The sequence below is a fragment of the Protopterus annectens genome, chromosome 5.part0, assembly GCF_019279795.1.
Source record: "Protopterus annectens isolate FY-2018-M chromosome 5.part0, PAN1.0, whole genome shotgun sequence".
NCBI lineage: Eukaryota > Metazoa > Chordata > Ceratodontiformes > Protopteridae > Protopterus > Protopterus annectens.
In genome coordinates, this window is record NC_056735.1 from 607,258,857 (window position 1) to 607,272,620 (window position 13,764).

Genomic DNA, 13,764 nt, shown 5'->3' on the forward strand with positions numbered 1-13,764 from the left:
GTGTCCTTTTGTTGTTGATGCTACAGATATTGCAGTATGAAATAGATGCAGACACTAGAAGAAGTAGTAACAACCTTGGAGTCTAAAAATGGGCCTGGTTTTAATCTGATGTCTCCTGCTTGAAATAATGTGCTTATAGTAATAATATTAAGATGATAATTGGTCTTGGCACATGAGGATAGAGGGTATGTATTCCCAAGTACAAACAATCCAAAAACTGAAGGTACTGAAGACACCAGTGAGCCAGTAAGAAGTTTAAAAATGTATTAGTAATGAGCCAACAAAAAAAGTGCTTTCATTAGTCTATAACCAAGACTTCATCAGAATCTAAAAGTTCAACAAACTCTACAATATTTAAATAGCAAAAAATCACAGGAGCACCACATTGAAATTATTTATCAGAAAGCTTGATTTTTTTTGCATGTTTAATCATGAAAATGTTGAAAATGTTAGCTATGTGTTAAAAAGAGCTGGTACTTTTAACCCACCTACTGTTCTTCCTTTAGTGTTATTTGAAAAATTATGTGATTTTGAGATCAGAAATTACCTGAATACTAAAACTAAGACCATACTTACAACTTGAGTGTGACTGAAAATTAATTGTTAACATTGCTTTGTCAAGATAAAAATATGGGTTATGAAACCTGACAGGGGGCAGTGGTAATGTATATTCAAGACTATTTTAACAAAATGTTTGTTCACATTACTGATGATGATATGTATGAAGAAAGTGCATGAAATTATATTCATGTAGCATACAGGAAAATAGATTTTTCTTGCAAGACATGTTTGACCAAGTGCAAATAGATGGGGAAACACTGGATTTCCTTAAAGTGAAATATCCCATAGTGCCAACCATATTTGGCATTCCAGAGCTTCACAAAGATTTGTGAGATGCTCCTATGAGGCCAGTTGTTAACGCCAGTACTTCTAAGATACATGCCATGGCAAAATACGTGGATTTGAAGCTTAAACATTGTTTAGCAAAATACCACCACCTCTGTAAGAACTCTTGGGATTTTTTGACAAAAGTGAGGGGAGCTAACTATTCAAAAGCATTATGTTTTGCAACAGTAGATGTTGTTAGTTTATTCAATGTTATTCCCCACCAACAAGATCTTGAATGGTTTAGGGAATTTCTAGTGGATTTAAGAACATATTCTTTTGATGAAATTGAAGTTTTAGTCAAACTGATGGAAATTATTTTAGACTACAACTTTGTTTATATTGAAGGACAGTATTTTAAGCAGAAAAGGGGAGTAGCAATGGGGTGGCTTGCGCCCCCTGTATGCTAATATAATTATAGTGCAGTGCAAAAAACAGTACTTACTGAGTAACCCAAAAATACAGGCATTAAAAATCTATGCCTTCTTTGTAACCAGCCATCAAATTTCTGCCATAGCCCTAGCAAAAGTCAACAGAGAAGAACAGCACTTCTGCCTCCTCTGGGCTAAATAATCATAGCTATTTGAGTTTTAGACTTCATATTTATTAGGAAAATGCATACTAACACAAATCCTGTTATACTAGTAGATTTATAATCTATAAATACTATTTTGTATGCTTTTTCTGATCAACCAGCCATTTGATTATCCGGCCTAAGGTCCGGTCCCAGAGAGAGCAGATAAGAGGGAGTCTACTGCATTTTTCTCTACTGCCTATTGCTATATGATCTTATCCCCAAACTATCAACAACAGAATGAACAACTGATGGCAGGTACTAAGTAAGTATATATTAATCATTTGTTTACTTGTCAGACTTGACTTTCATGGAGAGCCACCTCAGCTTACACATCCCCTAGTATCTTCCATTGTAGCAGTCTCTCTGAGAATACATGTACTGTCTTTCCAGGGAAGAATGCTTTATTGTTATGAGGGTAAGCCTGTCCCATGGCTAGAAAGAGGGGCAGGAGTGCAGGGGCCATTATACTATGATTAGCTCATAATATGGTTGGTTTTGTCCTAATTATCTGATATGCTATGATGCATAGGGTGTTTGTGCAACAGAATGTTATAGGTGAGCCTTAACTACCTCAGTTGTGATGCTCCTCAGTGACTTATCTACCATAGTTCACCAGATTATAATAATTGTTAGTCTGTCTCCTCATCTTTCCCATAAAACAACTGTCAACAGACCTTCAGCATGCCAAACTCCCCCTTTGAGAGCTGTAAACAGGCCTTTCTGTCATCACTATTCTTCCACCCCACTCTAAGTTCTCCAGCAATGGGCCACTAATTGAATATGAGTCATTGGGTCATAGCAAGGGCTTTATCCATCTATGCCACTCATCTGACTCATACAACAGTATTTTGCAATTATTGTTCCAAGTTAAAGTAAGGCTCAGTGATTCATTCATTCATTAAAATTCTGTGGAAGGATACTTAAAATTTACTATGGGATCTGATGTTATCTGCAGTGTTATTATAATTAACTCTAAGATTAACATATATTATTCACTGACTGTCCATTAATATTCAAAAAGGAGCATGCTGATTGGTCAGTCCAACCAGAGTGCCCTTTGTAAATCTGAGAATATATCAATGGAAAAAGATTCAGTTGCCCAGAGTTTTTTCCATAAATATATCAAATAAAAATTTTACTTTTCTTTCGTTCTTTTAAAATAAATTTACAAAGCCAAAGACCTCAAGTGAACAAGGGAGATGGCACAAAGAAAAATAAAGGATAATCAGGTGTATTATGCAAAACTAAAGAAACATACTTGATTATCCCTTTATTTTGTCTGTCCCATCTCTCCTGAACTTTAAAAGCCTCCTGGTTTCTTTTTTCCTAATTAAAAAAAAAAAGTAAAAACTGAGATTTTTCTTTGTTCATTGTTTCCTTTACAGAGCACTGATGTACCGTAAGCGTGGTAACGCAAGTCTCATACACATGCACAGTACATCAAGAAAGCCCCAGGTTACCAGAGAAAATGCAGAAGAGCACCACAGCTTTGTTATGTAAAAACATTATTTAAGAAAAGTAAGTATTCTTTTCTTAAATAATATCATTGTATAATAGCAATAACCAACTCTGTGGTGTGGCATATTGAAGGTTTACCTATAGTTGGCTATATTTAATCACTCCAACCGTGGGTAAATCTTCAATATACCACACCAACGCCATCAGTTATTATTATAATAGAACATGAAACTGACTACAAGGAAGCAGACTATAACCCGTTGTCTGTTACCAGTACTCCTTCAATATAAATGAGCAGATAAAGGTCACCATTGCCAGAGAGCCAAGGTTTTCAAACAAAACCTATAACTTGACTGCTCTGGCTCCTGTTTATCTAGCATATCATCAGAAAAATAGATTGTTGTATGTGACTACAGCCATACATGTGCCCCCATGACCTTATCCTGAATAATCTGATTAGCATACAGTAGAGACAGAAAAATCATGACAGGTTCATAGGTTCTAAGTGTGTACTAGGCTAATGAATAGAGGGGTGTTTTAAGCCTGGCCATGCATCCCAAATCTCTGACAAATTCTAGCACCCTTAATTAGTGTAAGCAGGGGCTTGGGAGACTGAACATTTACAAGCAAGTGCCTGGGAGATGAATCATTTACAGGCTGCATGTGTCCATTAGAGACATAGGTGCCAAACCAAGGATGAAGTTCCTGTTCCTCATCCAATTGTGCAAGTTATACTTGAATTAAGTTAGAGAGGAACTCTGCTTCACATGGAATGGGAGCCTATTCCAGAGAAGGGGTAGTCTCTAGGATACATACTTGTCTTTCTAGCAAGTCCTATTTATACCACAGGCAAGGTTTAAGTCTTTAGAATGGGTAATTCTTGAGCTGCTTGTTTTGCAGATATGCAGGAGGTCCTTCAGGGTGGTTCTGACAATCCCTTGTATACCAGCATAGATCTCCCCTCAACAGCCTGTAGGAGAAAGAATACAGGGATAGAGCCTTTAGGCAGTCTGCATTGGACATATTACTCACAAAGTTTAAGAAACAGTGCAGAGGTTGCAGAACAAAGGCTCAAAGGCACATGCAAAATGATCCAAAGAACAAAGTTGGAGCTTTCAAACTCCAAAACAATTTAAAGAGTTGCAAAGCTTCCAGGTAAACACCCTGTTTCAATGCATATATTTACAATTACTCTTTATTTTATACTCCATCTGGAGTTACATGACAATATTAAACAATGGCGCCCCTAATTCACTCAATTTAAAATTAAAGTCACAAATACAATTTCATATATAAAAACATTTTAAAAAATATTTATCCATTCATGTTTATAAATATATACATATATAAACGGGTCTACTTCAACACAACGAAAGATCACATTACCAAAAATGAAATCACCAAGATGACTTCGCCAAAACCTTTCATGAATGACCAGAATGCTGAATGATTTCAAAGGGTAAGTATCCTGTTGGCTACCATCTAACAATGAAACACACCGCACTACCTCAAACCCACCCAGGTAAGGGGCTGCACACCCCACACTCCCCCTGACTAAATATATCAGCTCCAGGATCAGACTACAGTAGGAAAAATGGAAAATTTCCCCTAGTTGGCCACCTGGTTATTTACCCTTTGAAATCCTTTGGCATTCTGGTCATTCGTGAAAGTCAGGTTTCACCGATGACATCTTGGTGTGTCATCTTTGGTAATGTGGTCTTTCATCGTTACTTTGAAACAGATCCATATTAACATAAATAACAAATAGCACAGCCGAATCAATATTTATAAATTCATTTGCTTCTTTTTAGTAGTGGTTTGATACAAACTGTAGAGTTCAAACCAGGCTTTTTGTCAGCATTGAAATGGACTATCCAATGATATTCTTCAACTTTCATTTCCAAAATAAGATCACCCCCACTCAAATCAGAACTAATGTTTTGTATGATCCTAAACTTAAATGTATGTTGTATCCCCATTTGCTTTATATGCCTAGCCAATGAATTAGTTAAGACCTTCCACCTAATATCAGAAATACATTCTGAAATTCTATCTCTTAGTCTCCTATTACTTTTTTCTATATAGAAACCAGGACAGGGATCACACACTGCTGACACATGTTGCAAAATAATTAGAGGATTATTCCTTCATAGTAACTAGATGAATAAACTTTGTATGTTTTAATATACATTTACAAAAAGAACAGTCATAATAGAAATCCACTTTTTCTATAATTCAAATCTTTATAACAAATATGTTGTTTAAAGTTTTAGAGCTCTTATATGCAAATTGAGGGTTTCTGCTAGATATTCTCTTAACTCTGGTGCAGTAGGCAATATTGACCAGTTCTAATAATAATATTTAGAACTATTCTCATTCTAGAGTCATACTTCATCATATAAAGTAACTTATTTTTGTTATTACTATTACCATTATTAATTCTTTGTTCATTATGGGCACTATTTCCCACACTGATATCTGAAAAGAGCAGTTTTGCCTGGTCATCTCTCTATTTACATCATCATACACTTCCATTAACAAATGATTCTCATAACATCTCTGTTCAAATTCCTTAGTCATTTGTTCAACACTTATTCTACAGGTACCTTGACCCATAGTTAATCTACTAGCTCTTAAGAACTGTCTTTTTACTATACCTTTATAAGTATATGTGTAGGGTGTGTGCTTTGTTTATGTAAATATCTATTTGCTTGTATTTCCTTTCTAAAAATATGGGTGGAGACATCCATGCCTTTTCTACTAATTGTAATATCTAGAAAATTTATTTCATCTTGAGCATACACAAACTTAAGTTTCAAAACGTTTGTATTATTATCTAAATTATCTACACAATTTTTCAAAATCAACTCATCACCTTTCCAGATAAAAAAATATCATCAGCAAAGCATTTATAATATAGAATATTGTTTGCATATAGAGCATATTGATCACAAGTAAATTCTTCTTTCCATTGTCTTAGGTCTATATTGACATATGTATTTGGCACTGGGGTCTCCATTGCTACCCCTGCTGTTTGATGATATAATTGTTAGTCAAATAAAAAAAAATACTACTCAAAACAGTATCTAATAATAAACATATAGTTTCTATTTTTCTTGTAGAGAACACACATTCCTATAGAGATGACCTGTTATTGCCTGTACTCCATAAGAATTTGGAATAACAGTAAACAGTGAATTAACATCCAATGTTACAAAAATATAGTCTACAACATCATCATTAGCATATCACCAAGATCAATCTTGCAAAAACTCATTTGTATATCTTATATAAAATTTAACATATTTAAAATATGGTTTAAGGCTATCTTCAAAATATAAATATATTAGTTCTGTCACCCATTCCTTCCCCAACACTATCGGTCTCATAGGGGAATGGTTCAGGTCTTTATTTATCTTGGGTAACCCATATAAAATCAATGTTCTTGGATGTGCCATATATATGAATTTATATAAATCTAAAGATATATTATTTTGTATTTGCAAATCATAAATAATACTCGAGACTGAACATACAATATTTTCAGAACATCATTTTCTATTTTCTTAATAGCATCAACATTGTTATTTAATATTCTTCCACCAAACCAACATATTCAACTTTATTCATAACTACTATGGGGCCTCCTTTATCAGCTTGCTTTATCACAATCTCCAAATCATCCCTTAATTTCACCACAGTATTACATTTTTCATTTGTTAAATTATAATATCTGTATGAGTTAGACTCATTTTGAAGATCTTTTATCTGTTTTTCACAAATATTTTGAAAACCTGTGATTACAGGTTGACTATTTAGAATAAAAAGACTTGAGCATTTACAAGAAAATTCTACATTAGTACTGCCATGAAGCAAACATTTTAAATTCAAATTTCTTGTAAAAATTAATAACTCTGAGACAGCATCTACCTATGAACCACTAGAAGCAGGCACAAACTGCAGACCCTTTCATAAGAGAGAAATGTCAATGTCAGTTAAAAGTATACTGGATAAATTCAAAACAGATGATTCAGGTTCTACCTGTTGTTCTATGACATATTACTTATACCTTATATTCATTTAGTGAGAAACATCTGTGGACATTCCAGTTATTGGCTGTGCCTGGTTAGGCATAGGATCACAGGATCATAGGAAGTTACTAGGCTGTTGACCCTGAGGCCCTTACAAGCCTAGCTAAGAATTTAGCCCATGTTCCAACAAGTCAGCACCTTATGCCACTGTCGGACAGGGACACGGGTGGAATCCCAGGGGTGTATTTTCTGTTCCCCATTCAGTTATCCAGGTTGCACTTAAAATGGGTTAATGAGGTACTCTGCTTGACATGGAGATGGAGTCTATTCCACAAAAGGGGGAGTCTCTGGGACACAAATCTGTCCTACCAAGTCCTATTGATGTCACTGACCAGGTTGAGGTCACTTGGGCAGGTTACTCAAGTGGAGCTTGACTTGCAGATATGCAGCAGTCCCATCAAGGCAGGGTCTGAGATTGCTTTTTATGCCAAACAGAGGTCACCTCTGAGGAGTCTGTGGGAGACTGAGTAGAGGGACAGGGCTTTTAGGCTCTCTGTGTAGGGTAGATGTTTGAGGCCCTGGATTCTCCTGGTGAGGAACCTCTGTGGTCTCTCCAGCTGCTACATGTGCTTTGTGAGGTACATGCTGAAAGGGAAGAATACATGGATGTCATGACCACCTTGTCTCTGGATGAGATACCCTTACTAATGAGGTGGGCCATGTAGAAAGCGTTCCATACAATGGAGGCAATATGGTGGTCAAAAGTCAGTTTGCTATCAACCTGGGTACCCAAGTCCCTCACAACTGATTGCATGCTTATGACCTTATTATTAATGTGACAATTTGTGGGGATAATACTCTCCCCAAAGGGGATGATGATGCATTTTTTGGCATTCAGTGTGAGGCCATGTTTCTGGCACCATTCATTTGTTTAGGTGAGAACCTCTTGGAGGATGTCCACATGACTAGGGGAATTGATGACAGCACCCAGTTTTCCATCATCTGCAAACTTGGTCAGCCATAGCCCACTGGTTTTAGCCTGCACATCAGAAAAGTATATCCCAAACAGTAGAGACTCCAAGACCGATCCCTGGGGTACACCTCTCATTACAAGTCTACTGCTTGAGGTGGATTCCCCCATTTTGACTAGGTGGTTTATATCACTGAGCTGGTTTGCTATGCATCTGGTAACATACGAATTGATGCCTAGTTGAGAGAGTTTATCTATTATACCTGAGTGGGGAATAGTATTGAAGGCTTTGGCCAGGTCAAGGTAGACAGTGTGTACAGTCTTCTCCTTGTCCATGGCATTGGTGACTGTCTCAAAGAAGTCAACCAAATCTAACAGGTATGACCTCCCCTTGATGAAACCACACTGTGTGGGATTGAGTGTTTGGAGGTTGCCAATGTCCTTGTTAATGAGATCAATGACATTCCACTCCATGGCCTTTCAGATCAGGCTAGTTAGGTGAGGAGTCTATAATTTCCTGGATCGGTGGATGCTCCACCTTTGTGCAAAGGGACAACAGTGGCTTTCCTCCACTCAGCTGGGATGAAGCCGGTACTCAGGCTTTGGTTGAATAGGGTAACTGATGGTGCTACATGTTCCTGCATGAGTTCATGAAGGATGCAGCCTGGGATGTTATCAGGTCCCATGGAGGCTGTATTTTTTGTCTTTGAGAAGGCAGTGATGACATGCTCCCTAGAGATAAGGGAAGAGGGTCAGGTACTGGGTATGTTCTGATTTACTGAATGGGAGGACAGAGGGGTGAAGTTTTCACTGAACCTGTCTGCCAGCAGGTTGGCTATATCTACAGTGTTTGTTTATATGGTGTCCTTGACCACCATTTCTGAGCAGATCTGGGTACTTCCATTGAGATTGCGGACATATGTGAAGAAGGCCTTATGATTGTCTTTAGTAGTTGTGGCCAGTTTCGGTTCGAAGTTTGGTTTGGAGGATTTCACTAGTGCTCTTATTTGCTTGTTCAGGCTAAGGAGAGATTGCTTCCAATTAGGCACATGCTTCTTCTTGGTCCTGGACAGCAATTTTTTCCTTTTATTATAGAGTTTATTTATTGCAGATGTCCACCAGACAGGTTTACTCTTCCTTGAGGAAGAGGATTTCATCTTGTCGGGTATCACTGATTCTATGCAGCTATATAAATGCTCATATAATACTTTTGTGTAGATTTGGACATATGTGCCACTTCCTATGGAGGAGGAGGGGGCTGTGAAGCTGTTTATACCTTGCAGCAGGAGGTTGTAATCAGCTTTGGAGAAGTTTTTTTGTTTGACCCCAGCTGGGGAGGGGTCTATATTAGAACATCAAAGTTTCAAAACTTCGAATGTTCTAATATCGACCCCTATTCAGCGAAAGCTGAAAATATCGAAGTAACAGAAAATCAAATTTTTTCCTAGGGAAAGAATTTGGTTACCCATTTCTGTTGCTTCAGTATTTTCAGTGCTGTGGTGAAAAGTTACAGGTCGGGTTCAGTTAGGTGTGCGATTGAGTGCGAGTTAGGTTAGTTAGGGTTAGGGTGCGGGTTAGGTATGTGTGCGATTGTGTGGATATGAGGGTTAGGGCAGGTTAGGTGAGTTAGGGTTAGGGCGCAGGTCAGGTAAGTGTGCGATTGTGTAGATGTGAGCATTAGGGCGGGTTAGGTGAGTTAGGGATAGGGCACGGGTGAGGTGAGTGTGCGATAGTGACGGACCTTAGGGTTAGGGTTTGGGTTAAGGTAAGTGGATAGTTAGTGGTGTGTGTATAGTTTAGTGTAGGGTTAGGTGTAAGATTTTAGGTGCATGTGTGTGGATTGCTGTTTGTTTGGTGTGCTTGTGTTGTGTGTATGTGTTTTGGAACAGTGAATTTTTTCCCTAGGAAAAAATTTGCTGTTCTGTATGTCCGATGTTTTCAGCCTTCACTGAATAGGGGTCGATATTAGAACATTTGAAGTTCTGAAACTTCGATTTCTAATATAGACCCACTGGGGAGGGGGGCGGGGGAGATGGTGACTTCGAAAGTGACCACTTTGTGGTTGGATCTCTTACCAGGGATGATGACACTGTAGGGATGCTGCAGTGGTTACTTATGTTGGTTAATACCAAGTCCAAGATATTCTTACCTCTTATGGGGGTGTCGACCAACTGGTCCAAGGCATTTGCACTGACAAAATCAAGCAATCTCTGGGCATTTGTGTTTTGGCATGAGTATTTCTTCCTATCTATGGTTGGATAGTTAAGGTCACCCAGGATAAGGGTAAAGAGTTGAATCTTGATAGATTTGAAGAGGTCCAGATAGGTGGGGTGGGCATCTTGAGTCAAATTTGGAGGCCTATAGCTAGCTATGATTTGAATAGAGGTCCTGTTAATTGTTAACTACACTTGGAGTGTTTCCTGTGTGTCATACTGTTTGACTAGCCTGGAGGTGTGTATGTCTCAACTCCATCTCCTTTTGCTTTGCTGCCCGTGGTTTAGGGTCTGAATGTATGATAGGATGAGTAATCTGGTATGGCTGGGGTGCTCTCCTCAGCTTTGAACCAGGTGTCTGTGACTGCACAAATGTCAGCATCTTCCAGGATTAAGAATGCTTGCAATGAGTGCAGTTTTATGTTTAGACTCCTAGTGTTTAGCAGCATGACCTTTAATTTACATTTTGATGAAATTTTCATGTTGGTAGTTTTTAACTCATGGCATTGGTACATACCAACGGGGGTATTCTATTCAATGATAGGTCTGATGAATGCTGACTCCAGTGGAACAATGGCCTCTTTGGACAAAGATGCCATACCTTTGTTTATCAGTTGCACAACATAGAATGATTTCTTCACTACAGTAGACACGTGATGGCCAAAGGTTTGATTACTGTGTATGTGGTGTCCCCAAGTCCCTGACTACGGGATCAGCTCTTAGGGGGGTGTTGTCAATATGATAATTATCAGGGGTGGATGTCTTCCTGAAGAATACATATGCTTCTTGGCATTTAGTTTTAGTCAGTAGCTCTGACACAAGTTATTTATCTATGTCAGCCCTTAATGGAGAACATTTGTATCAGTGAGGGATTCTATGACTGCTCTTAATTTGCAATCATCTGCAAATTTAGTCATTCAGAGCCGCTTGACATTGGCCTTGACTTCAGAGCAGTAAATGCCTAAAAGGAGTGGTCCCAGCACTGATCCTTGAGGGACTCTGCTTGTGACTGGCTTCTTGTAGAGGTGGATTCCCCAGTTCTAACTTCCTGGGTCCTCTCTGTCAGCCACCTGACTATCTACCAGGTCACATAAAGATTTATACCTAACCTCTTGAGTTTATCAACAATGCCTGAATGGGGTATTATGTCAAATGCCCTGGCCAAATCAAAGTAGCTAGTGTGAGCCATTTTGCATTCATCCATTGCTTTGCTCATCTTCTCAAAGAAGTTGACTAGCTTGAATAAGCATGACCAGACCTTGATGAAACCTAATTGGGTTGGATCCAGTGTCTGCAGGTTTCCTATGTCATTATTGATCATTTCCATAATAATTATTTCCATGACTTTGCGTATGAAAATAGTGAGACTTATGGGTCTATTGCTTCCATGGTCTGTAGAAGGCCCACCTTTGTACAGAGGGATGACTGTTGCTGTTCTCCATTCATAAGGCATGAAGCCTGCTTGGAGACTACAGTTAATTAACAATTCTAGAGGGCTGATAAGTCATGTTTCATGCTGTTTAGAAGGTATTCCCGGATATTGTCTGGGCCCATAAATGCAGTATTCTTGGCCTTAGAGTTTGTTAACTATAAACCTTATTGTAAAATATTGTGTATTCCTTCCATTTCCACATAAATGAACATGCTGTACATATTCAGTCTGCATAATGTAGCCACTTTTGATTTGCAATATTATGATACTTTATCCATGGCTGTCATTTTATCTAAGTTATGTTTCTTATTAATGATGTTTATATGGGGTGGCATGTTTAAAAAAAAACATAGTTAACATAATGCATATCTAGAAAGGGAAACAAAGTCAATGTATCAATTGGATATTGCCTAGAATAACTCATTTGTTGACTATTAATATTTTTGAGTGCTACATTATATTTAAATGAATGATTTCTATATTTCTGATTAATTCTGATATTTTAGTCAGTGAATTTTCCACTTTTAAAAGCTATTTATCAGCAAATGTAATTACAGTGATTAATATATCTGGCAGCAGTTTTATCACTAACTGTTGATTTCACGTTCTAGCTGAAAACACGATTAATCTCATATACTGTCTGCAGCAATGTCACTTATTAAAGATAAATGAAATCTTAAATAGTATTTACTCACTCTGAATTAAGTAATTTGTAATATCTTATATTAAATGTCCCTATCTTTACCAAAAATGTATGACTGCATACCACAAAATAGCGTAAACCTTTAAAACTTTCTATAGAAAGGCAAATACAATAAATCTCCAAAAGCATAGTTCCAAAATAATAATAAAAGGGCTAAGGGGAAATTCTGCATTTCCTCTGATGTATTAAAAAGTAACTTAACATCAATGTGTAGATATATATGTTTGTAAAGCATATAACTTGTGAGCATGTGAGTGTTTGTGTGCATGTGTGTATGTGTGTGTGTGTGTGTGTGTGTGTGTGTGTGTGTGTGTGTGTGTGTGTGTGTGTGTGTGTGTGTGTGTGTGCGCATGTGTGTGATAATAAAGAGTTTAAGAATGCAATAATAAGTAGAGAAACATATTAACATTAGATTGAACATGGATTCGGTATCATATTTATTTTATTTCTGTTTTTAATTAATAAACATGCTTCCCTATTTCTTTAGTAACCATGCTGCTCTGCTTATAACATTTTCTTTATGTAACAACTAAAAAAAACAGGAATGCACACAAACCCCTTCAAAATAAGAGTTTGCTAAACAAGGTGATGCCAGTCTGTAAAAGTCTAATCCTACGAACATTGTATAATGAAGTGTTATAACCTAGGCTATGTTCTCCTCCCATTCTCTTCTAGTTTACTTGAACATAGCGATTGAATTTGGGCATCAAAAACAACTAGGCTTTAATTAAGTACCATTGATCTATCAAAATATTATATCGTATAAATAAGCTATACTGAAATATGGTTATCAATAAATTAACTGCATCTGAGGGTGTTATCTATTATAAAACTGTACAAAGGGAAAATATCAGCTTCCTATTCAAATGCTGGCACAAGTAACACTGAATGATGACAGAATGAAACAAAAAAGATTGAAAATCTAGGAAAAGAGCAAATGTTGAACTCTATCCACAGTAAGAATTTACAGTGCCCTATCTACTTGTCCAAGTTCCTCTTGAACACTGTCATAGATGTACTGTGTTTCAAATGAATTGGTAGCCTGTTCCAAAGATGCTGCAGTTGCTGGGAGATAAATCGGTCCCTCTAGCATGTCCTATTTAAGTCACAGGCCATATATAGGTCCCTGGAATGGGTAACCCAAGTACCATTTAATTTACTGATATGCAACAAGTTCATTATGTTTGGTTCTTGGATTGTTCTGTAGGCCAGGCATAAGTCTCCCCTAAGAAGTCTATACGATATATTATATATTGTATAATATATATAATATATTATATATTATGTATAGTGACAGGGACTTTAGTTGGTCTGTGTATGGCATATGCTGGAGCCCTTTCATCTTCTCTGTTAGAAACCTCTGAGTTCTCTTTAATTGCTACAGGTGCTTAGTATGGTACATGCCAGATAGGGCATTATACTCAGTTATGGGCCTGATAACTGCCGAGTATAGGAGGTTTATAACTTTGTTTGCTCTCGAGGTGATGCCTTTACT